The 19,262-nt window shown below is 46.0% G+C and overlaps 1 protein-coding gene across 9 annotated transcripts in view; it reads left to right on the forward strand.

The window, feature by feature from the left end:
- Nucleotides 1-19,262, forward strand: part of Slc39a14 (solute carrier family 39 member 14) — a 57,449-nt gene that overhangs the window by 14,861 nt on the left and 23,326 nt on the right. The window contains exons 1-2 of one of the 9 annotated variants that reach the window (XM_029554767.1): nucleotides 10,561-10,778; nucleotides 18,282-18,406. The exons of 2 other annotated variants lie outside the window; for them this stretch is intronic. The gene's annotated coding sequence lies outside the window, so the exon portion shown is untranslated. Of the gene's footprint in view, nucleotides 1-10,558; nucleotides 10,779-12,879; nucleotides 12,989-18,281; nucleotides 18,407-18,986; nucleotides 19,009-19,262 lie in introns of those variants that run through there. 6 more of the 9 variants (XM_017802633.2, XM_008850416.3, XM_029554777.1 and 3 more) reach the window with 6 other exon arrangements.

Genomic DNA, 19,262 nt, shown 5'->3' on the forward strand with positions numbered 1-19,262 from the left:
GAAGTACATCCACTGAGGTCTAGTCAGCCTGTCTAAAGTTCCCCCCTTTAAGAAGATCAGCAATCAGTTGCCAATAATTCTTTGACTGAGATTGGGGCCTGCTGTCCATTTCCACAGTTCTGTGCTGGGTTTTTGTCTGCTTGAGTTTGTATGGGTCTTGTGCATGCTGACACCATTAATGTAGGTTTATACGAGAAGGGTCCCAGGAGCCTGTAGGACTCTATTTCCATATGGTCATGTACCTCCTCCCTGGCTCTTGCAATCCTTCTGCCCCCTTTTCCGAGAGTCCTGGGTGGGTGGATTTTAATACAGGAGTCCTGTCCAAGGACCCACACTCTGTAGACTCTTACTGTCTACATTTTGGTCATTTGTGACCTCTTGTGTTCCTGGCCCTCTGTTGCATCAGGAAACTTAATTGATGAGAATTGAAAGATGCATTAGTGTTCTCTTTATCCATTGTTCCAATGCTCCATGAGCCTTAGGTGTAGAGGTTGCATCGTAGATGTACCACTTAGGCTTGGGCAATACACAGACAGTCTCTGTGTGTGACCAGTTGTGGAGCTCTGCAATAATCTCTGTTGAAAAAGAGGCTTCTTTTATGGGTAGTGACTGGAATACTTATCTGTAAAATTTAAGAATCCCTATTTTGCACATAGTAAGAAATTACATTTGTCTAGAGATATGACAGCCTTGGAGTTTTCTCTAAGATCTATGACCTCTCCAGCTATGTGTATTTGACTAGGTTTACAGTACCACACATGAGTTTCTTCCCATCAAGTGGACTTTAAGTCCATTTAGCTAGCTGTTGATTACCCCCAAGATAAAAGTGCCATTACTGCACCAATGTTGATTGCTGTGCTGGTCATCGATGTGGTTATTAGGCCTTGAAGCTGGGGTTGGACCATCAATGTTCTCCCTTAGCAACTTGTGTAGTGCTCTCCAAAGCTATGAGAACTAGCCTGCAGGGGAGGTGGCTTCTAGGTCAGTTCCAGCTCCATTGCTCCAAATCCTGTGTCCGAATTATGTCCTGTCTTCAGCAATAGGGTCTTACCTTCAAGTAGTGGGAAGCAATCAAGGGCTGTGGCAATAACCTGTGTACTTTTGGAAGTCTCTTGGACTACCCTGGTCAACAACTCAAAGGAAGGTTAAATGCAAGAAATTCAGATGTACATGTCTGTAATTTCAGGTAGGAAAAGTGTTTGTTTTTATTCGCATCTATAGTCATAGCACTTGGGAGTCTGAAGCAGGAGGATTGCTGTAGTTCACACCAAACCTGAGCTGCAAAGTGAGACCCTGTCTCAAAAAAGCAAGCAAACAAAACAGAGCTATATGAACAGAGTCTGAGGCCAGCCTGGACTGCACGAGACTTTGCCTTGAAGGAAGGAAGGAGGGAGGGGAGGGAAGAGGAGGAAGAAAAATCCAAAACACTTGGCATCAAATATTTTGAATTCAACTCCTTATCCAATATTTGTTACTGGGCCTGGTGACACAGGCCTGTCACCCCAGCTGCTTGAGAGGCCAAGGCAGGGTGATCTCAAGTTCAAGGTCAGACTGGGCAACTTAATGAGACCCTATCTTTAAAAAAAAAGGCTGGGCGGAGTGGCTCACGCCTTTAATCCCAGCACTGGGGAAGCAGAGGCAGGCAGGCTAGCCTGGTCTACATAGTGAGTTCCAGGCTACAGGGAGACCCTGTCTCAAAAAGACCGAAAAAAAAAAAAAAAAATGCTGAGCTTGGTGGAGTGGTGCAGCCTTTAATCCTAGTACTCAAGGCAGGTAGATCAAGACCAGCCTGGTCTCCTTAAGGAGTTCCAGGCCAGCTAAGGCTACAGGGAGACCTTATCTCAAAAAAAAAAAAAAAAAAAAAAAAGAAGAAAAAAGCAAAACAAGGGGTACTGGAGAGGTGGCTCAGTGGTTCAGAGCACTGACCGCTCTGGCAGAGGACCAGGTTCTGTTTCTGTTCCCAGCACCCACATGGTAGTGTCTGTAACTCTAGTTCCAGGGGATTTGGCACCCTTTTCTGACCTCTGTGGGCATTGCAGGCAAAATATTCATATACATAAAAATAGAAATAAACAAAAAATTGTTTAAAGAGGGCTAGGAATATAGTACAATGGTATAGGTGCCCGTTTGGTATGCACAGGGTCCTAGATTCAACTCTGATACAAAAAAATAAACCTAAGAAATAATAATACTTGGGGGAAAAAAGAATAATTGTGGGTTGAGTGCATCCTCTACCAACTTGGATCTTGGGTAGGGAGGTGGGGCTAAGGGGTAGAGGCTGACCCATTCCCCCCCAGGAATAGACTGGCGGGGACCCGCTGGGAAGGATGATCCACCAGGCCAGCTGTACTTCCTTCCTTTTTTTTTCTTTTTTTACTAGAAGCTTGTAGGGTTCTGCCAGTCAAGAGAGCCCTGTCCTATCAAGCCCTTTCTCTTTTCTTTCCTGGAAGTCAGAGGTTCTCTTGCCAGCCCCCAGAGACTTATGTTTTTTAGAACACAAAGTACAGAGTTTGGAGGGCTAGCTGCAGCCTTAGTGGTCTGCAGGGAGGCTGGCACTGTTCCCTGAAGAGACATCCTGTGCTGCCTGCCATACCCGAGCTATAGGACACCCTCTGGCCTAAGGGTATTTCAGTGGTGACATTTCCCCACTGTTGGGACACTGTGCATGTGATAGGCTGGGCAAGTTCAGGGTTCCAGGTCCCTGGGTAGTTTCCAGGGCAGCAAGCCATGGCTGTTCCCATCTCCTTTCCCAGAAAGGTGCAAAAAGTACAGTTAGTTACCCAATTCCCCCAGACCTGGGCAAATGACCCAAATGCCCCATGGGACAACTTGTCCAACTCTGGGAACAGAGTTCCCACTCCTCCCTCTTCTATCACCCTTCTGACATCCAGGCACTCTGTGCTGAGACTTTGACCGTGGCTGAGCTGCCTTCTGTGTGTGCATAGCACGTGGCTGTGACCTTGGTTACTCTCATGCCACTCCCTCTTCCGGGCAGCCACTCTCCTCCATCCCCCTCTCCCAGCAATACTGTGTACTTGGCACATTGACGAGGTTGTGTGCGCAATGGGAGCGAAACTCAGAGTTTCCATGAGCAGTTGAGACATTCTAGAAACAGCCCGTACTTGTGGGTTTCCCTTTTGCTTCCCCTGCTATGGGAAAAGTGAAATGTTATTTTTGGTGAGATTATCAGATGGCTGGGTGGGCACTTTGTTCTTAGGGATATAGGGGAAGGAGGGGCCTCAACCCCCACTCCAATTTGGATCTACTGCCTCCTCTTTACATTTGAAAAAAATTCCCACCTTATTATAGTGTTCAAGGTCAAGATCAACTCTTGAGCTCCACTGAAGTGACCTTGCAGGAGAGGTGTAGCCTTATGCCTCCCCTTGCCACCCCCTCCAGCTGCTCATATCAGGCATAGAGACCAAAGAACAAACAGTAAAATGTATGGCCCCCTTTAAATGGGGCAGCAGCAACTTAACACATTTTGGGGTATTCTGTGGGGACCAATGCCATGCCAGGTTTAGGGATCAAATAGGTTCCAGTCTCTGCCCTTAGGAAGTTTGCCATCTAGCAGGAGGAGACAGACCATATATAAAGAGAAACAGGACTGTTTTTGGAAGTGATATATGCTAAAAGGAAAACAAAGTAGGCTATTGGGGCTGGAGAGATCGCTCAGTGGTTAAGAGCTCTGACTGCTCTTGCAGAGGACCCAGGTTTGATTTCCAGCTCCCACATGGTGGTTAACAACCATCTGTAACTCCAGTTCCAGGGGATTTGATGCCTTCTTCTGACCTCCGAAGGCATTGGACAACACAGGTGCACCTACACACATGCAGGCAATACACTCGTACACATAAAATAAGTAAAATATTTAAAAAAAGAAAAGAAAGTAGGATATTAGGATTTTGAATGACTAGAGTAGGGGAACACATTTTGAGTTGGTTTGCCGGTTTTCTCCTGAGTGCTGAGATTACTGGCATGACTCACAATGCCTAGCTCTCGTAGCTCTCGTGTGTGTGTGTGTGTGTGTGTGTGTAGGTCAGCATAGGTCTTCCTCAGCCATTCCATCTTTTTTGAGGCAGGGTCTCTCACTGAACTTAGTTTGACCTGCAAGCTACAAGGATCTTCCTGTCTCTGCCTCCCCAGCGTCTTGGATGACAGATGCCCATCGGAACTGAACTCAGGATGTTCCTCTTGCTTGCATGTCTTATGGCAAACACTCAACCAATTGAGCCGCTACCCAGCAGCATGCCCCCCTCCCTTTTTCTATAAGTGCAAAGTGTCTTCCACTTTAAAGAGACAGTGTTTGAACTGGGTCTCATGAGGATGCAGAGAGAGCATTATAGGCAGAGGGACCACCAGCAAGTGCAAAGCCTGGGTGATTGCAGCCTAGTAGTGAGAAGGGTCAGTCATATAGCTGGTGGGTGGGGTGGGCAAGGGCCACATAGCACAGTAACTTAAAACCCAGAAACAGGTTAGATTTTTGTTTTGTTGTTGTTTTTGTTTTGGAGTTTTTTTTGGGGGGGTCTCTTTTTGAGACAGGGTCTCCCTAGAGCTCCAGCTGGCCTGGAACTCACTGTATAGACAAAACTGGCTTCAATCTCACAGAGATCCATCAGCATCTGCCTCCTGATGTGGGATTAAAAGTGTGTGCCACCACACCCGGCTTAGATTTTTGTTCCAGTTTTGCTGAGAGCCCATTTGCAGGTTAAAGGCAAGAAAATGATGTGATCAGTTTGGTGCTATCAAAGGATCCTACATTTTATTAAATGTAGGATTAAGATTTGGTTACTTGTATGTATTTGTTGCACTATGAGAAAAGAGAGAAGACTCCGACTGTATGGGGGTAGGAGCTGAGTGGAAGCTCAAGGTCAGTTCAGAGATGTTACTGTAACTAACATTTTAACATTCTTTCCCTTCAAATTCTTTGTGCTCCTTCTGCTTTACCAGGAAAACTTAGATGGGCTTTTTGGCCTTAGAAGTTTACAGTAGTGTTTTCAAATTCAGACAGTCCTGCCAAGTCTTCCTAGAAGAGGTCTCCTAGAAAGAGCAGTGTCAAAATGCACTTGTTATTAAAAGCTCAGTTTGTGCACCTGGTCGCATCCGGGTCCTCCCTGAAAAGCGGCCCCAGTTTTTCACCTACCTTTTGGCTCAAGGGCTTTGGGTTTTCTCCAAGGTTTTTTGATGAATAGTGTTTTTGCAACTGTGTGCCTGTGAGTGTCACACGCCTTTAATCCCAGCATTTGGGTGGCAGAGGCAGGTGGATTTCTGTGAGTTCAAGCCCAGCTTGGTCTACATAGTGAGTTCTAGGACAGCTGGGAGCTACAGGGAGACCCTGTCTCAAAAAGACCAGAAAAAAAAAAAAGAGCACTGGCTATTCTTGCAGAGGACTTGGGTTCAGGTCCCAGCACCCACATGGTGACTCACAACTGTCTGTAACTCCAGTTTCAGGGAATCTAATGTCCTCTTCTGGCTCCACAGGCATTGCATACACAGGTACACTTGTATACATGCAGGCAGCATACATACACACAAAATATTAAGTAAAAAAATTTTCTTTTAATTATTTTTATTTTGTGTGTATAAATGTATTGCCTGCATGTATGTGAGTGTACCCATGTGCAATGCCAAAGAGGTCAGAAGAGGGCTTCTGATTCCCCTGGAACTGGAATTAAGGACGGTTCATAGCTGCCATGTGGGAACCCGAGCCCTTTTTTTAAGATTTTCTTTTTTTTTAATTTTATGTGTATGTGTATATTGCCTGCATGTAAGTGCACCTGTGTTATACAGTGCCCTCAGAGGTCAGAAGAGGGTATCAGAGACTCTGGGACTGGGGTTATAGATGGTTGTTAGCCACCATTTGGGTGCTGGGAATCAAACCTGGGTCCTCTGCAAGAACAGACAGTGCTCTTAACTGCTGAGTCATCTCTCCAGACCCTTCTGTTTTGAAACAGGGTCTTACTATGTAGCCCTGGCTGACCTGGAGCTTGCTATGTAGACCAGACTGGCTCTGAACTCAGAGGTCTATCTGCCTCCATCTCCCAAGTGCTAGGATTAAAGGCATATGGCACCATGTCCAGCCCATTTATTAAATTACAGGTATCTGTGTGTGGGTATATGCATGTAAGTGTAGGTGCCCCCAGAGGTCAGAAGAGGGTATCAGATTCCCTGCAAATGGAGTTATACGTAATTGTGAGCCACCTGTTATGGGTCCTGAGAACTGGACTTAGGCCCTACAAAGAGCATTACAGGATCTTAATCACTGAGCCATTTCTCCAGCCCCCCGCCCCCCCCCCACCTTTTTTAAGAGATGGGGTCTCTCATTAGCCTAGAACTCACCAAAGAGTCTAACTTGACTGGCAGTGAGCCCCAAGGATCCATTGTCTCCACTGGCATCCCTGGAATTACACGCCCAGCTCATTTTATGACACTGTGCATTCTTAGGTTCTTGTACTTGTAGGGCAAGCACTTTACCAACTGGTCTATCCCCAGCTCCTTTAACTGTTCTTATGTTAACTATTTCTTCTGTTTGTGGCTGAAAGTTACCCAACTGGAGCCTGAGTTGCAAACCAAAACCAGAACCCCTTTTTATGTGACAATCTTGTTGGAGTTAGTGTTGACTGAAAAGAATAAGCCTCTAAGTCTGGCTAGAATGTTGATCCCTTTTTAATAGACAAAGCAGTTTGTGGGGGGTCGGGAGGGGAGTGGAAATACATACATAAATAGGTACTGGGATGGGGAACTCAGTCCTTTTTAACCACACTGCTGGAGATGGCTGTGTGGCAGCTTTACTTATGTGGCCCTGAGCTATTTAGCATGTGGTGTTGATGTGTGGCTTAGTGTGATGTGATCCAGAATCCTGGCTCCCTTTGCTCTGGAATCTATCTGTGCTTGAACTTGACAGTTTCTCTGCAGAACTCTGGCCAGGACCTAGATGGGAAAATCAGGAGAGCAGAGAGCCAGGGCCTTCCTGTTGTGTTGCCCCTTCCCCAGGGAGGTTTTAGAAAGTGCCCCAGTGCTCCTGGCTGTGACTTCCATGGCCTTATTCAGTGCATCCATGGTGAAGTCTAAACCATTCTGCAGTCCCTAGGAAGGGTGAAGCTATGCCTGTATATATGTAAAAGCATTTTCCTCTATGTCCTTAGCGAGTACTTAACAAAAGTCCTATTAAGGCCGGGCGTGATGGCACACGCCTTTAATCCCAGCACTCGGGAGACAAAGGCAGGTGGATCTCTGTGAGTTCAAGGCCAGCCTGGTCTACATAGTGAGTTCCAGGACAGCTGGGGCTACAGGGAGACCCTGTCTCAAAAAGACCAAAAATAAATAAATAAATAAATAAATAATCCTATTAAGAAACAGCCAAGGTAGTTAACCTGAAATATAAGCCTGTCATTTTAATATAGCATGACATTGAAAAAAGAGGAAGGTGAGAATTGGTCTGGCTAAGGTGGGCTGTGCTGGGGAGGACTGGAGTCGGGTAGAGATGTGGTTCCTACAGGTCTTCCTGGTTTCTCTAGATGACCCCCAGCTCCTCTTGGAGAGAGGAGCTGGGGCACATGCAGCTTTCTGATGCCAGGTATGGAGATAATAAGGTGCAAGGGTGAAATAGGTGGCATGTGCACGTGAGTGTGTGAGTGTGTGTGTGTGTGTGTGTGTGTGTGTGTGTGTGTTTTCTGCAGTTCCTTTTTTTTGAGAGAGTCTGCAGTTCCTATTTTTTTGAGAGAGGGTCTCACTGTGTAGCCCAGACTGGCCTTGAACTTACAGAGATCCACCTCCTTCTGTGTAGCACTGTGGATGGAGACCAGGGGTAGGTTGAAACCTAGAGAACGCTGACTGTCAGATAGCACAGGAGCTCATAGGATGAAGCCGGCCAGGGAAGTCAGGAGGGGGAATCTTAAGTGGCTACAGTGATGGACAGTGGTCTCTGGTAGTTTGTCTTTGGAGCCTGGAATCTTAGGAAGCCAGATGGCTCTGGTTTGTGGTCATGCAGTGAAGAAGCAGAGGATGTGGGAAGGTCTTGCATCTTAGTAATCCGTCAGTGGCTGGCCAAATCAGCTGTGCCCTTGGCGAAAGACTATGTAAGAGGTTGGGTAAGTGTGAGAGGAATTATGATTCATGAATGTGATTACTGTCTGCCTTCTTTCCCAATTTGGAAATAGGGGTTTTCTTTACTTTTTCCTGTAACCCTGTTTCTCCTGAGGGTTCATTTATCAATCTGTTATTGAGTAGTAATAATCATGAAGAAACTGAAAGTTCAAGGTACCCAGGTACTATGCCGGCAAGGAGTGACTAGTCAGGAAGGTTGGGTACTAGGTAGATAGGGTCATGTGGTACCTTTCTTTGTCTCTTTGGTTTTTCTGGAAATAGAGCAAAGGCTGTAGCTCTTTCTCCAGGAGCAGCAAGCCTCAGGCTTTAGTGTGTACTAGGCATGACCAGAGCCCTGAGTAAACCCTACCGTACTGGGTTAGCCCAAGTTTCTGATTGAGTGGGAAGGTGCTGAGAATTTGCACTTCCAGCAAGTCCCCAGGTGATGGCGATGCTGGTGTTTAGGGACTGCACAACTTGGAGCCATGTCCCACGAGAAATGATCACACACGACGTGGTGTCTCAGCTATGGAGACTGGCCAGCCAGAGAGAGGCTTTAAGAGAACTTGGACTTGATCTGGCTTGCAGGAGGACTAAAGGGGTTGTTAGGGTTAGGGCTGCTGGGGCAGATCATCTTGGCTGTCAGCCAAGCATTGTAGCCAAAGGCCCTTGGGGTGGGTATGTTTTGTTCCATAACTGAACCTAAAGTCTCTTAAATTCCTGCCTGCTACAAGAGTTGAGCTGACTTGTCCCAGCATTGGAATGGGGTGGTCTTTTTTTTTTTTTTTTTTCCTCCTGATTCTACTTGCAGAATTCTGAAGCCTGTGTGCCAGGCAGGGTTGCTGTTAAGCCTTAAATGGATACAAAGGCATTTTGCACTAAAATGCTGCTGGTTTTCACCTAGATGTCTGAGAGCCTGCTGGCTAATCTCCAATTCTGCCTTCCTTCTGCCCGTTTTCTACACTGAAGTTGGGCAGATATATTAGAAATATAAATTGTCAGCTCTACTGGGGCTCATGCTTGTACTCCCAGCACTTTGGAGGCCAACGCAGGACGATTGCCAGGAGGTGTAGGCTAGCCTGGGCTACATAGTGAATTCCAAGCCAACTTGGAAGACAATGTAAGACCATGTCTCAATAACAAATAAAACAGAGCTGTGGAGATGGTTCAGCTCTTAAGAGTATTGGCTGCTTTTGCAGAGAACTGGGGTTCAGTTCCCAGAACCTACATGGCAGCTAACCACTGTCCATAGGGGATCTGACACCCTCTTCTGACATATGGGCATTGCATGTATATGGTACACTTACATACATACAGGCAAAACACTCAAACACATACAAATAAAATTGAAAAAAGAACAAATAAAACCCAAACCCATTAGATGCCAGGTGTGTGTATAGCTCAATGGTAGAGCACTTGGCCAAGCATCCTTGAGGCTCTGGGTTTGATCTTCACCACAAGTGGACCAAATGTATAGCTCAATGGTAGAGCGCTTGGCCAAGCATCCTTGAGGCTCTGGGTTTGATCTTCACCACAAGTGGACCAAATGTATAGCTCAATGGTAGAGCGCTTGGCCAAGCATCCTTGAGGCTCTGGGTTTGATCTTCACCACAAGTGGACCAAATGTATAGCTCAATGGTAGAGCGCTTGGCCAAGCATCCTTGAGGCTCTGGGTTTGATCTTCACCACAAGTGGACCAAATGTATAGCTCAATGGTAGAGTGCTTGGCCAAGCATCCTTGAAGCTCTGGGTTTGATCTTCACCACAAATAGACTAAATGTTTTCGTAAGGTGAGTCCCTCGAGGTCCACACTTGTGGACCATTTTCCTCTACCCTGCATGACCTCCCATATATCTATCCACTGTGGACTTCAAGTCTCTAGATATGCCATCTTCAGTGAGTCCCTAAGTGTGACTGCAGTTTCCCAGAAGGCCCTACCCATCCCTCTACCCACCATCTCACTTTTGCATATTCTGAGGGTGTCCGCTTTCCTTTAGGGGAGTCTTCTTGACCCCTGACACCAGGTTGATTGTTCTGCTGTGTTTTTCATCATTTCTGGGGCTCAGCCTGGCGTGTCTGTGGTGGGTGGGTCCACAATAACGGTTCCCTAGATGTCTAATGGTAGTTTGTTTACTCTTGGTGTTCTTGTTGGTTTAATTAATAACACCTCATTAGGTTAATAAAGTATGATTATGGTCCATCCTACTACAGGTAGAGAATCAAAAGTACACATTCAGGACTGGGAGTATAACTCACTGGTAGTGTTAGCATGCATGAGGCTCCAGGTTAGGTCCTTGCTTCTCAAAGAAAACAAACCAAACTCTATTCAGATATCCTTGTGCCAAAACTCCCTGTATGATTCAGAGTCTGCCAGTTAAGTGTGTTCATCTAGTCTTGTGGGAAGAGGCTGGGCCTTCATGTCCTTGGGATGGACCCTGGGACATCTGTTTTGCTGGAGTAGATCCCTGGCAAGAATAGGGGCTTCTTTATGCCATACGGCCCAGACAGTAGCTCCCTTGCTGCGTGGTGTGGCAACTTGATTTTAGGAGTAGCCTGTGGGCACTCAGCCTAGAGCAGTTTCTTCATCTTCCAGTGAATCTCCAGGCTACTAAATACCCTGTGTGGAGTCTCTTCCTGCTTAAATTGAGCAAGTAAACCCTGAGCTGCATATTCCCCTCAGCCTCACCCTGCTGGTAAGTTACTTGTCCAGGGCTTACTATGTGCCCTTTGCTTCCTGGGACTAGCATTATCTGGTAACTGGCAGGAAATGAGTATTTTATGAATAAATGAACTATTGGACTAAGGTGGGTTTTTGTTGTTTCTTTTCTTTTCTCTCTCTTTTTTTTTTTTTTTTTGAGATGGTCTCATGTAGTCCAGACTGGCCTAGAACTTGCTATGTTGCTGAGGTTGGCCTTGAATTCCTTGTCCTCCTGCCTCCACCTCCTGAGAGTTGTGTGTCACCATAGCAGGCTGGAAGTGAGTTTAGGTCTGGTAGGTTTAACCTAGCTTTAGTTCACTTAACGTAAGCGAAGTGCCTGGTGTGGGAGTTCATGCGGGTAATCCCAGCGTTTGGGAAGCTAAGACAGGATTGTCATCAGTTCAAAGCTAGCCTGGGCTGTAAATACTAAGCACTGAGCCAACTAGGGTTATATAGCAAAACACTTTCTCAAAACAAAATGAACATGTGTTTGTGTAAGCAGACGTGTGTGTGTGTGTGTGTATGTGTGTGTTCAGGGTAAGAGAGTGGTTTAGAGGAGGAGAGAATAGGTGGTCCTTACAGCTGGCTTCATATGATCTAGGCTAAATGTGACTTGGGGGCACTTCCAGGGGAATAGGATGTCTATAGAAGGACCTATTAGGCTGTAGGGACCAGGAAGGCATCAGGGAAAAGGGGGAGGGGGTTAAATTTCTCCTCTTTGATCAGAAAGTCTCTGCTTTTAAGTCCCTCATGTGCACAGCACTTAAACTGACACAGGCTTACATTGCTCTTTGCCTTTAAGAAACAAAAATCTAATTAGGCAGGTTTCTTGGGAGACCAAGTTATTCAGTATCCAAAATAATTGAGAAGCCAAGAGTGGTGCTTGGTTCCCTGGAAGAAGAGGCCATTGAGGTGCAAGGACATCATCACCCCAAGAAGATGGCTACTAGAGTTCATATTTATTTATTATTTATTTAGTGTGTGTGTGTGTGTGTGTGTGTGTGTGTGAACATGAACACATGTACCATGATGCATATGTGGAAATCAGAAAACAACTTGCTGGAGCCAGTTCTCGCTTCACCACATGAGTTCTGGTGTCAGTTTTGGTGGCCCGGACTGCTGGAGAGGAACAGTCTGAACTGCTGTGTCCCAAAAGCTCCATCTTGTTTGTCGAGAGCCCCTGGGAACTTTGTCCTTTGCTAAATTTTTACTGTTTCATTCTATCAGACTAGGTTAGTGTCAAGCCCCACATTTGAACCTAGGTCTGATTTCTGTGCTGTCTGATTTAATCATAGATCCTGCTTTTTATTTGACCCTGAATAACAAACTGGGGAATTTTGCTTCGTCGAGTGATGTAAGTGGTAGATGTGAGCACCACTGTTTTCTAAGCCACATGCAGAACCCTGTGGCCTGGCAGACAGGAGTGGACTTGGTTGGACAGCAATCCCACGTCTAGGAATTGATGATGGATGATGAGGATAGCAGGAGTGACTCTTGCCTGGGCTTTGATGAGGAGCCTGGCTGGCTCCCACCAAACCTCCCCAGTTTTGGAAGGTCTTTTGGCTTTGTCAGATCCAGGCTCCCCACTGAGCCTGAGCCCTCCAGTGTGCTTTTTCCTTCCTCCTGGCTCCAGCCCTGGGCCTGCCTGTGGTTAAACTCACTCCAGCTCAGCTTGGGGCTAAATAAGCCTTCCTGGTCTGTCTGCGCTGGCTGCCCCAGGCCCTGGTCACTAGTCTCTGGCCTCATAATCTCTTCCCCACAGGCGCTGACACACACATGGGGGAGCTCAGTAAATATTTGTGTTGAGCAGCAGACTACTGATTCTAATTTTGTTCCCTGTTTTTGGGTCACCATTTTTTTTTTTAAGATCTCTCATCCTTCCCCTCTTCTGAGGTTTCATGGGGTGAATAAATGGGCCACTGACAGCTGCCCCAGCCCCTCATGTGCTGGTTGGAAGTCTCCCACCCTGGGTGGCCTTGGGCATGCCAGAGCCAGAGCTGGAGGCTCAGGTCTTGGGGCAGGAATTGTAGAGAACGCATCCTTTTAGGGTATGTAGGAAAGCAGTTAGGTGGGAGGGTACAGAATAATGAAACCATTGAGTGAGTGCTTTGGGCTGAGTAAGCCAGGCCAAGCAAGGCTCTGCTCACTGTACTGTTTGTTGGCTCTTTCCTTGGGTGAAGGCACAGCCTAGACAGCTTTTTGGAGGTGAGTCTGGCCTCTGGGCTTTATTCATTTGATGAGTGTATAAGGACTGAGAGTCTGGAGAGTTTCTTTTATTTTTGTGTTTGTTTGAGACAGGGTCTCCCTATGTAGATCAGGTCGGCCTTGAACTTGCAGTGATCCTCCTGTTTCCATTTGCTGAGGGCTGGGGCTACAAATCAAATGTGCATAACACCCAACTTTCCCTTTCTTCTTTTTCCTTTTTTTTGGGAGGGGGGTACTGGAGGTTGAACATAAGACCTCATAAGTGCATGCATGTTAGGTAGATGTTCTACCACTGAGCTACATCCTTAGCCTTTTTTTACTTTAAAAACATTTATTATTTATTTTTATTTTATGAGTGTGAATGTATTGCCTGCATGTAATACAAGTGCACCCATGTCATGCAGTGCCTGCGGAGGTCAGAAGAGGATGTTGGATCCCCTGGAACTTGAGTTACAGACAGTTATTAACTGCCATGTAGGTGCTGGGAATTGGGCCCAGATCCTCTGTAAGGGCAGCCAGTGCTCCTAACTGCTGAACCATCTCTCCAACACTGCCCCCCCCCTTTTTTTGTACTTTTAAAGACAAGTTTATTTGGGGAGAGTGGAGGTGAAACAGAATTTCGTGTAGCCTGGGCTAACCTCCAATTTACTATATGGCTGAGGCTGGCCTTGAACTCCCAATTCTCCTGACCCTGCCTCTTGAAACAGGATTTTTACTAGGTTGCCTAGGCTTGAGTTTGTGCTTACTGTGTAGCCCAAGCAGTCCTTTAATATTTTATTTATTATTTTGATTTTATGTGTATGAGTGTATTGCCTGCATGTATTTGAGCACACCCGTGTCATGCAATGCTGCGGAGGTCAGAAGAGGGAACTGGAACTGGAGTTAAGGACCGTTCATAGCCACCATGTGGGTGCTGGGAATCGAACCCAGGTCTTCTGCAAGAACAGTCAGTGCTCTTAACTGCTGATCCGTCTCTCCAGCCCACACTTTCATGTGAAGTCTTTGTATTTAGCTGAATACAGAGCTTTAAGACCAGGTTTGGGCTACGGTACAGCACTTACTTAGCATGCATGAGGCCCTTGTTAGCACCACAAAGGAAGGGAAAAAGATTACTGACTTTCTAATGGAGATTTACACAGATGATTGGATTATTGTTTGACCATAAAAATCAAGGATATTATAATGAGTTATTTGTAGAACACTTGGCAGCTTTTGTAATCAAATGTGTCAGCAGTTGCTTCTGTTGGGTTCTGGATTTTGTGCTATACTTAGAAAGTTTGGGCGGGGGATATAGCCCAGATGGTAGAGTCCTTGCCTAGTATGTACAAGGCCCTGGGTTTAATCCCTAGCACTGCATAAATCAGGTGTGGTTCCTATAAACCCAGCACTCAGTTCAAGGACAATGTCAGCTATCAAGTTTAAAGCCAGCCTAGGCTTCATGAGATGCTGTCTTGCAGAAAAGTCAGTCTTGGCTCCCTGGTCATGGTAAACCGTGTTTTCTTACATTGCTGTATCTCTCCCACCCCACTTCCCCCGCCAGCTGAGTGGGGTAGATCAGCAGGTTGAAGCAGAACTGAACCAATTCCATGGCTCACCACACAGAATATTCATTTGTCAATATTAAGTGAACATTGTTCCAAATATTTTTCTATGCATACTTACATAGAAATGGACATAGAAAAAAAGATATAAATCCTGTGAAAAAGCAGTTTTTCTGACTACAACAGAAGAAAAACAAACCTCAGTAAAATAAAGAGAATTAGCTTTCTTACCCAGCAAAGTAAATAGCCTGTGAGTCATGTCTATAATTAGTTGTTTTCATTTTAGGCAGTACCTATTACCTCTTTGTTAGGAAAAAGCAAGGACACTGGAATTCTGTTTGTGATCATCTCCCCCATATCCTGATTATGTTAACTACGTTGTTGGATTGTCTACATTTTATTTTTATTTCTTAGCCATGTGTGTGCGTGTGTACACGCGCGCAAGCACGCAGTGCATGTATGGAGGTCAGAACTTTCAGGAGTCCGTTTTCCCTCCCCATCTTCTCTTTCTGCCTGCCTCTGCCTCCCGAGTGCTGGGATTAAAGGCGAGCACCAACACCACGTCTTGCTCCATCTTGTTCTGAGGCAGGGTCTCTCTTGTTTCTGCCCTGCTGTATATTCCTGGCTCGGAGTTTCCCAATGATTCTCCTGTCTCCACCTCCTGTCTCACTGTAGGCATGCTGAGATTACAGATGTACCTTATTACAACCAGCTCTCTGAGCTCTTTGCTTGCTTTCTTGATTTCTTTGGTTTGGGGTGCTAGGGATCACCCCCCTGGCTCTTTTATTATTCTTGTGGTAATTAGCTGTATTTTATTGTGAGGTTTTTTTCCTCCTTGGCACTAAGTTGAATAAGTCAGTCTTGAATTCAGCTCTGTAGGCTACAGGTAAGGTAAGCCTTGAACATACCTCCTACTGCCTCAGCCTGCAGAGCAGCCTCTAGGCCCCAAAAGAAGTCTTTTTTTTTTTTTTTTTTTTTTTTCCCCCTCCTTTTTTCCCCAGACAGAGTTGCCTGTAGCCCATGCTGGCCTCAAACTCATTATATAGCTAGACAAGCCTTGAATTCCTGATCCTACTGCCTCCATCTGATTAGAAGTGTATACAACCTAGCCTTTTCATCAGAATTGTGTGACATTCTTAGCCTATCTTCTCATGCTAAATGCTGCTCTAGGGAAGATGAGGGTCCTCTGATTTTTCTCCCAAGTAAAAGATCCTTTCGCCAGGTGTAGTGGCTTAACACCTGTACACCTACCCTTGGGCCATGCCTGTATACCTATCCTTGAGAAATTGAGGCTAGGCAGGAGGATTGTGAGTTCCAGGCTGGCCTGGGCTACATAAGAAGACCTTGCTTTTTGTTAAAAAGGGGGAAAAAAGCTTGTGAATACCTGGAGAAACTTGTTTTGTCCTTTAAATTCAGTAGCTGAATGAGGCAATGTATCTGTCTTGAACACTTGTGGAATATAGAACAGTATTTGAATCTTTGTATGTGGGTTTTTCCTTCTGTTTGAAGGGAATCTTTTGTTGCTTATTTTTGTCTGTCTCTGCCACAGTTTGCTTTCCTGGAGGTTTTTCATCTGTTTGCTATGATTAGATCAAGCTTTCCTTTGTAAGTTTTGGTTCTGTCCATTATTTTGGTGCTTCTGTGATACTGTTTGTTCCTCTTTTATTGTAAATGTGCACTTCCATTTGTCAAACTGTATCATCTGCACTCTTTGTGTTTTTATTTTATTTGTTATTTTTTGTTTGTTTGTTTGTTTGTTTGTTTGTTTTTGAGACAGGGTCTCTCTGTAGCCCCGACTGGCCTGGAACTCAGTGTGAAGATCAAGCTGGCCATGATCTCACAGAGATCCCCCTGCCTCTGCTTCCTGAGTGCTGGGATTAAAGTTATGTGCCACCATGCCCAGCTTTCTTTATTTCTTTATTTAATTTATTTTTACATTTATGTGTATGAATCTTTCACACACATGTAAGTGTACTGTGTGCATGCGATGCCCATAGAGGCCAGACGTGTGCATTGGATCCTCTGGAACTAGAGTTACAGATGGTCGTTAGCCTCCATGTAGGTGGCAGGAACCCAGGTCTTTTGCAAAAACAGCCAGTGCTCTTAACTGCACAGCCATCTCTCCAGCTCCCTTATTTTTATTTTTTGTGTATATGTATGTACATGTGTTTGTGTGGGTGTGCATGTGTGCGTACGTGTCTGTGGAGCCCAGAGGTCAGTATTGGGTATCTTCCTTAATCGCTTCTTGCTTTATTTTTATTTTATTTTATTTTATTTTTTTGAGACAGGGTCTCTCTGAACTTAAAGCTTGCCAGGCTGGCCAGCAAGCCCTAGGGATCAACCTTCCTGTCTCCAGTCTTCCCAGTGCTGGAATTAGTAACTGGCACATGCCTCCATTCCTGGCTTTTACAAGGGTGTCGGGGATCAAACTTCACTGACTAGCTATCTTCCCAGTTCATCTTTTGTTTTGTATTTACTTGTTTTTGAGAGATGTCTCAGTATGGCACCCAGGCTGGCCTGAAACTCATGATCCTCCTGCTTCAGCCTGAAACTCATGATCCTTCTGCTTCAGCCTCCCACGTGCTAGTTTGGGGGAATCACTCTTGTGGAATTTGGCTGAGTGGCTGTCTTTAGGGTCATGTGATATTGTGTCCATGGTTTTGCCTGTGTTTGCCTCGCCAATGTTCTGTTGTCCTTAAAATAGGAAAGTGGCTCTCTTCCTATCGGGTATGGCTGGTTTGTTTCCCATCTCCCTCAGAGGGTTGGATGATCAGGTTTGTTCTCTGTAGTCTGGGGAATGGAGGTTAGGTGGGGATGTGAGTCTATCCTTTGCGCTGGGATTTTGAGTGATCCTTGTAGTGCTGGTGTGGTTCAGCCACTGTTGTGGGGGGGGTCCCTTCAACTTCTATTGGCGTATCCCTGGAATAGGTGAGCGCCCCCAGTTCAGTACATGCTTTGGCACCCTTCTCGGATAGGGCAGCTCTTGTTCCATTTTCCTCTCCGCCTTTCCCAGAAAGAGCTTTCCCTATAATTCTCAATGAAAAGGATAAAGAATTGGTGGCAGTTTGCCTCTTGCCAGATTTAGGGACCTTAGTAAGAACTGTCCTGTTAAATTTGTCTCTTAGGTTGTCGGGGTTGGGCCAACAGTAAGTGAGCAGTGTTTTTCCTGTCCCTGTCTTGTCAGCGATCAGGGTCTAGATGGGGTGTCATTTAGCATACAGTTGGGATTATAGTGAAATCAGATTGTTAGGAGGGCACTCTGGCAGCCATCTTAGGACCAACCAGTTTTGGCTAGCTCACCTGAAGTAAAATTTCTGCTCCTCCAGGCATCCTGCCTGTCTGTACAGATAATTAAGATTAGGGTGAGGTAGAAATTCAGCTAGGTCACCTAGGAAGTATCCATGTGACAGGGAGGGAAGGCTCGTAAGGACATATCTCATTGGCCTCAGAAATGCTTGTGCCTTGTATGTGTGTGAGCGGGGGAGACGGAGGGAGGGGGAGAGAGAGAGAGAGAGAGGAGAATGAGAATGAGAATTCAGGATTCCTATTTAGGAGCCTCAGGATGGCATAGAAATATCACAGCATTCCAAAATAAATGTCATGTTCACCTCCTTTTATTTGTTCTGACCCTGAGCCCAGTGGTTTCCCAGAGGTGGGAAAAACTCCAGCTTCTCTTTAGTGGGCAGGGCCTGGCCTGGGTCACACTGGTGCCTTGCCTCTTCCAGCGCTTCCTAACCTCATCTCTGGTACAGGTGGTGACATCCTGGAGAACAGTTGGCTCAGCTCTCTAGGAGGACTACAGTGGCTCCCATAGGCCACGTGTGGAACTAGGCCCACAGGGCAAGGGCTCCTGCCTATCCCCACCTTCCTAGTTCTGGTAAGAGCTATGTGCCTTTTTTTCCTCTTTTCTTTCCTCCAAGAAATCTGTTTTATGTGTTTTACTGTGTAGCTCTAGATGGCCTAGAACTTGTTCTGTGAATCACACTGGCCTCGAACTTGGGGCAATCTTCTTGCCCCTGCCTCCCAAGTATTTGGATTATAGATGTGAGCCACAATGCCTGGCTAACTCCAGAGATCTTCGATAAACTCTTTTTTTCCCACTAAGTTAAGGATGAGAAAAATCTCCACTGGAGCAGAAAGCACCTCATGCCTCATGACCGCCAAAAGGCCGGGGCCGGGGGTGGGGTGGTCACTTGGGTCTGGAGTATCTTCCACAGCTCCAGAATCCTCTGGACAAAGACCCCTTACTGCCTCCACTTGTGATTTAGACTGCCTGACTGTTGGTGAGGTGACTTAAATGCTCAAGTGCTGAGTCAGGCATCAGGTCCTGCCATTAGGCCTTGCCACCTGCAGGGACTGACCTGGACCCTGGAGCCCTGACACTGTCTTGGGGGTGCCAACAGAACTCAAAGCAGTGTTTCCTAGAAGAGGGAGTAGCCACACCAGCAGGGAGAGAAGAGGTTTCCTGGAGAAGCACAGGTAACCCTTGGTGTGTGTTATGGTACAGCCAGAATGAGCCTTTCTGGCCTTTCTCTAGTATGCCAGCTGTTCTCAAGGCCATGGGAGGGACCAAAGGGGCCAATATATCATAAGTGCTGATCTCTAACTGAATGCCCATCCAGGTAAAGTTGCCAAAATAAATAGTCACCCGGATAGCCCACATTTGAAGTTTTTTTGTTTGCTTTTATATAGTGTTTTGAAGTTCCTGTAGCTAAATTTGAGGAAGATGGTTG

The sequence above is a fragment of the Nannospalax galili genome, unplaced genomic scaffold (genome assembly GCF_000622305.1).
Source record: "Nannospalax galili isolate Female #2095 unplaced genomic scaffold, S.galili_v1.0 scaffold291, whole genome shotgun sequence".
Classification (NCBI taxonomy): Eukaryota; Metazoa; Chordata; class Mammalia; order Rodentia; family Spalacidae; genus Nannospalax; species Nannospalax galili.